This window comes from Littorina saxatilis, linkage group LG14, assembly GCF_037325665.1.
Source record: "Littorina saxatilis isolate snail1 linkage group LG14, US_GU_Lsax_2.0, whole genome shotgun sequence".
Lineage (NCBI taxonomy): Eukaryota > Metazoa > Mollusca > Gastropoda > Littorinimorpha > Littorinidae > Littorina > Littorina saxatilis.
Window position 1 is genome coordinate 32,323,882 of NC_090258.1, and position 6,223 is coordinate 32,330,104.

Sequence of the window (6,223 nt, forward strand, 5' to 3'; positions counted from 1 at the left end):
CACACACATACACCACGACCCTCGTTTCGATTCCCCCTCGATGTTAAAATATTTAGTCAAAACTTGACTAAATATAAAAAGAATACGATAGCAAGATCAAAACAAGTCGCGTAAGGCGAAAATACAACATTTAGTCAAGTAGCTGTCGAACTCACAGAATGAAACTGAACGCAATGCCATTTTTCAGCAAGACCGTATACTCGTAGCATCGTCAGTCCACCGCTCATGGCAAAGGCAGTGAAATTGACAAGAAGAGCGGGGTAGTAGTTGCGCTAAGAAACACGCTTTTCTGTACCTCTCTTTGTTTTAACTTTCTGAGCGTGTTTTTAATCCACACATATCATATCTATATGTTTTTGGAATCAGAAACCGACAAGGAATAAGATGAAAGTGTTTTTAAATTGATTTCGACAATTTAATTTTGATAATAATTTTTATATATTTAATTTTCAGAGCTTGTTTTTAATCCAAATATAACATATTTATATGTTTTTGGAATCAGAAAATGATGGAAAATAAGATGAACGTAAATTTGGATCGTTTTATAAATTTTTATTTTTTTTTACAATTTTCCGATTTTTAATGACCAAAGTCATTAATTAATTTTTAAGCCACCAAGCTGAAATGCAATACCGAAGTCCGGGCTTCGTCGAAGATTACTTGACCAAAATTTCAACCAATTTGGTTGAAAAATGAGAGCGTGACAGTGCCGCCTCAACTTTCACGAAAAGCCGGATATGACGTCATCAAAGACATTTATCAAAAAAATGAAAAAAACGTTCGGGGATTTCATACCCAGGAACTCTCATGTAAAATTTCATAAAGATCGGTCCAGTAGTTTGGTCTGAATCGCTCTACACACACAGACAGACAGACACACACACATACACCACGACCCTCGTCACGATTCCCCCTCTACGTTAAAATATTTAGTCAAAACTTGACTAAATATAAAAAGGTGCCAACCAAGCGGTATTTATCAACAAAATCGTTAACACATTTTTCAAAGAACGAATGAAAATAATCGGTGAGTAACATATAATGCAACAGATGCACATCAAACTGAAGTACTCGACACATTAACATGAAAACAATTATCAGTGTTGTTCGCAGCCTCAGAGGACAATAGAGAGACATTGGAGCCGTGGTGGGTCTGTGCCGTCACAATTCGGTCACACTAAAAGAAACAAGCGCTGCTCAGGGCTCAGTTGGTAGCGCGCTGGATTTGTATTCAGTTGGCCGCTGTCGGCGTGAGTTCGATCCCAGGTTCGGCGGAAATTTATTTCAGAGTCAACTTTGTGTGCAGACTCTCTTCGGTGTCCGAACCCTCCCCCCGTGTACACTACATTGGGTGTGCACGTTAAAGATCCCACGATTGACAAAAGGGTCTTTCCTGGCAAAATTGCTTAGGCACAGTTAATAATTGTCTACCTATACCCGTGTTACTTGGAATAATAGGCCGTGAAAGGTAAATATGCGCCGAAATAGCTGCAATCTACTGGCCGTATAAAATTTCATCTCACACGGCATCACTGCAGAGCGCCTAGAACTGTACCCACGGAATATGCGCGATATAAGCCTCATTGATTGATAAACGAATTTAGCACATTTCTGCACAGTCTTTGTCATAAGGATTGTATGGCTAGTATTTGCACTTCCGAGTGACGAATGAATCTTCGTCTTCGCTCTGTGATTTAGGCAAAGAGGTTTGTTGGTTGTGTCCCTAATTGATGTGAGCTACTTAAAGAGCTGTCACGGTGTCAACTAGTGACTAGGGTAATTGGAATCAATACCCCTTTTCTGCTGTGCTACAGCGAGCTACCGCAGAGCTATGTTTAGACAGCTAACGAGAAAACCCGGCAACTTGACCAGTTAATTAACTTAACGGTCAACAGCCCTGTGCAGCTGATTTGTTCTTTCATCGACACGACCACCGTCCTGCTTCAACTCTCTTATATTGGATCTTATATTGGCTTTGTCAACTAAGTAGTAAAAGTGATGATCAGAAGACCTGCATATTAAAAACAATCATACGATCAACTGGCCAGAGAACAAACAAGAGAATTAGTGCTGCTGATATAATCGAACAAACAGACAGGCAGATGGACGGACGGACGAACCAACAAAACAGAATGACAGACAACCAGGGAGGCAAACGAACTGTGAGAAAGACACGGTCAGTTCACAGCACTAACACGTGGTCAGTTCACAGTACTCACACATGGTCAGTTCACAGCACTAACACATGGTCAGTTCACAGCACTAACACATGGTCAGTTCACAGCACTAACACATGGTCAGTTCACAGCACTAACACATGGTCAGTTCACAGCACTAACACATGTACAGAAGTGCCAACACACAACCAATACGTAGAGGTTACATGCCGAGTCTCAGTGATTATTAAAAATAATGGTCGAAGTTAGCGGATCATGAAAAATGCGAGCTTCAGCGAGCTTTTTCATGACCGCGAACTGAGACCATTATTTTTAATAATCACTGAGACGAGGTGTGTAACCTCTTTATTCCCCCTTTCTTCAGTTATTCAAAGAAAACAGGAGTTTTTGTGCGAAAGTTTGATCGAATCCGAATCAGTCAACCTGCGCAGGCGATCGATTAATGCGCGGTTGTATAGTTCCGTGCAAATCATTCCATTCTGTTAACACTTCTTGTCAGTTTCCCTGTTTTAGACTAAAATGAAGTACACAGATATGCTGTTATTCTGCTGTGGCGGAAAAGGCAGATATTGTGTGTTCTGTTTATGTTTTAGTATCGTTTAGGATAGTGTTCTTTCGTCAAATGGGACTAGCAGACGAACTTTTGCACCCGTGTTCCAACGTTAATTACTGTATGAAGTTCAGTTTTCTGGGGAAAATAGTGTATGAAACCGCTTTATGTTGTTTAAATTGATGAGATGTGTGCATTTGGTTGCGTGTGAACTGTTTATAAAATGAAATATTGTTGAAAACTGACCGTCGGATTGCAGTCAGTGTTGTCGAAGAAACTGCGTTAAAAGAAGGGGAACTACTCTTGTCGGCAAGAGTATGAGTTACTTGCCTTGGGAATTTGCTTGTGATGAACGGTGTGTGCACGGCAGATCTAGATTCAGAAAACAACCTAACTCATGGATTTTATATGGAGATTCATGTGTTCAGGCCTGTAGTTGTTAATTTAAATGCGGTATGTTTGTATTGTTTGCTCCAGAGATGTATATTTCGTACGTATAGAGCGTTCGGAACTTTTCAGTCGCAAAAGTAGTACCAAAACAGAACAGCTTCTCAACCCATTGCACTATCGAGGATTTAGGCTGTTGCTGGCTCGTTATTTGTTTGGTTGCTGGGTCATTATCGAAAAATAACTAGCTCTACAAGTTTACAGAGGTAAAGAAGCAGAGGGGGGAATAAGTAGAGGTTACATGCCGAGTCTCAGTGATTATTAAAAATAATGGTCGAAGTTAGCGGATCATGAAAAATGCGAGCTTCAGCGAGCTTTTTCATGACCGCGAACTGAGACCATTATTTTTAATAATCACTGAGACGAGGTGTGTAACCTCTTTATTCCTCCTTTCTTCAGTTATTCCAAAAAAACAGGAGTTTTTGTGCGAAAGTTTGATCGAATCCGAATCACTCAACCAGTCAACCTGCGCAGGCGATCGATTAATGCGCGGTTGTATAGTTCCGTGCAAATCATTCCATTCTGTTAACACTTCTTTTCAGTTTCCCTGTTTTGGACTAAAATCAAGTACACAGATATGCTGTTATTCTGCTGTGGCGGTAAAGGCAGATATTGTGTGTTCTGTTTATGTTTTAGTATCGCTTAGTAAATGTTCTTTCGTCAAATGGGACTAGCAGACGAACTTTTGCACCCGTGTTCCAACGTTAATTACTGTATGAAGTTCAGTTTTCTGGGGAAAATAGTGTATGAAACCGCTTTATGTTGTTTAAATTGATGAGATGTGTGCATTTGGTTGCGTGTGATCTGTTTATAAAATGAAATATTGTTGAAAACTGACCGTCGGATTGCAGTCAGTGTTGTCGAAGAAACTGCGTTAAAAGAAGGGGAACTACTCTTGTCGCCAGAGTATGAGTTACCTGCCTTGGGAATTTGCTTGTGATGAACGGTTTGTGCACGGCAGATCTAGATTCAGAAAACAACCGAACTCATGGATTTTATATGGAGATTCATGTGTTCAGGCCTGTAGTTGTTAATTTAAATGCGGTATGTTTGTATTGTTTGCTCCAGAGATGTATACTTCGTACGTATAGAGCGTTCGGAACTTTTCAGTCGCAAAAGTAGTACCGAAACAGAACAGCTTCTCAACCCATTGCACTATCGAGGATTCAGGCTGTTGCTGGCTCGTTATTTGTTTGGTTGCTGGGTCATTATCGAAAAATAACTAGCTCTACAAGTTTACAGAGGTAAAGAAGCAGAGGGGGGAATAAGTAGAGGTTACATGCCGAGTCTCAGTGATTATTAAAAATAATGGTCGAAGTTAGCGGATCATGAAAAATGCGAGCTTCAGCGAGCTTTTTCATGACCGCGAACTGAGACCATTATTTTTAATAATCACTGAGACGAGGTGTGTAACCTCTTTATTCCTCCTTTCTTCAGTTATTCAAAGAAAACAGGAGTTTTTGTGCGAAAGTTTGATCGAATCCGAATCACTCAACCAGTCAACCTGCGCAGGCGATCGATTAATGCGCGGTTGTATAGTTCCGTGCAAATCATTCCATTCTGTTAACACTTCTTGTCAGTTTCCCTGTTTTAGACTAAAATCAAGTACACAGATATGCTGTTATTCTGCTGTGGCGGTAAAGGCAGATATTGTGTGTTCTGTTTATGTTTTAGTATCGTTTAGGATAATGTTCTTTCGTCAAATGGGACTAGCAGACGAACTTTTGCACCCGTGTTCCAACGTTAATTACTGTATGAAGTTCAGTTTTCTGGGGAAAATAGTGTATGAAACCGCTTTATGTTGTTTAAATTGATGAGATGTGTGCATTTGGTTGCGTGTGATCTGTTTATAAAATGAAATATTGTTGAAAACTGACCGTCGGATTGCAGTCAGTGTTGTCGAAGAAACTGCGTTAAAAGAAGGGGAACTACTCTTGTCGGCAAGAGTATGAGTTACTTGCCTTGGGAATTTGCTTGTGATGAACGGTGTGTGCACGGCAGATCTAGATTCAGAAAACAACCTAACTCATGGATTTTATATGGAGATTCATGTGTTCAGGCCTGTAGTTGTTAATTTAAATGCGGTATGTTTGTATTGTTTGCTCCAGAGATGTATATTTCGTACGTATAGAGCGTTCGGAACTTTTCAGTCGCAAAAGTAGTACCAAAACAGAACAGCTTCTCAACCCATTGCACTATCGAGGATTCAGGCTGTTGCTGGCTCGTTATTTGTTTGGTTGCTGGGTCATTATCGAAAAATAACTAGCTCTACAAGTTTACAGAGGTAAAGAAGCAGAGGGGGGAATAATATACGTTATTTGCGTGTTTGACCAAAATATGACATTTTACACAGATCGAGACAGTCATTGTTCTCCGAGACCGCGCTAGCGGTCGAGGTGAACAATGACTGTCGAGATCTGTGTAAAATGTCATATTTTGGTCAAACACGCAAATAACATTTATGTATCGATCGAATTCCTTTCAGGTACTTATGACTTTGTTGTTGTTTTGACGATTGAACGAGCACACACACATGCATGCAATCCACATGTATGCAATCAAACACATAAGCTTCATATTTGGGCGTTTCAGGTTGACCGAAACTTCAAAGGAACTACAAAACACACGTCATGTACTCACTTTGTTGTTGTTTTGACATTGAACAGCACACACACATGCAATCAAACACATGACGTTGTTTTTTTTTAGTTCCTTTGAAGTTTCGGTCAACCTGAAAAGCCAAATTATAAAGTTTTGTCGGCCTCTGACGTCACATGACTCAAAGAAGGGAAATCCAATCTCCAATCGATACATTATACGTTATTTGCGTGTTTGACCAAAATATGACATTTTACACAGATCGAGACAGTCATTGTTCTCCGAGACCGCGCTAGCGGTCGAGGTGAACAATGACTGTCGAGATCTGTGTAAAATGTCATATTTTGGTCAAACACGCAAATAACATTTATGTATCGATCGAATTCCTTTCAGGTACTTATGACTTTGTTGTTGTTTTGACGATTGAACGAGCACACACACACATGCATGC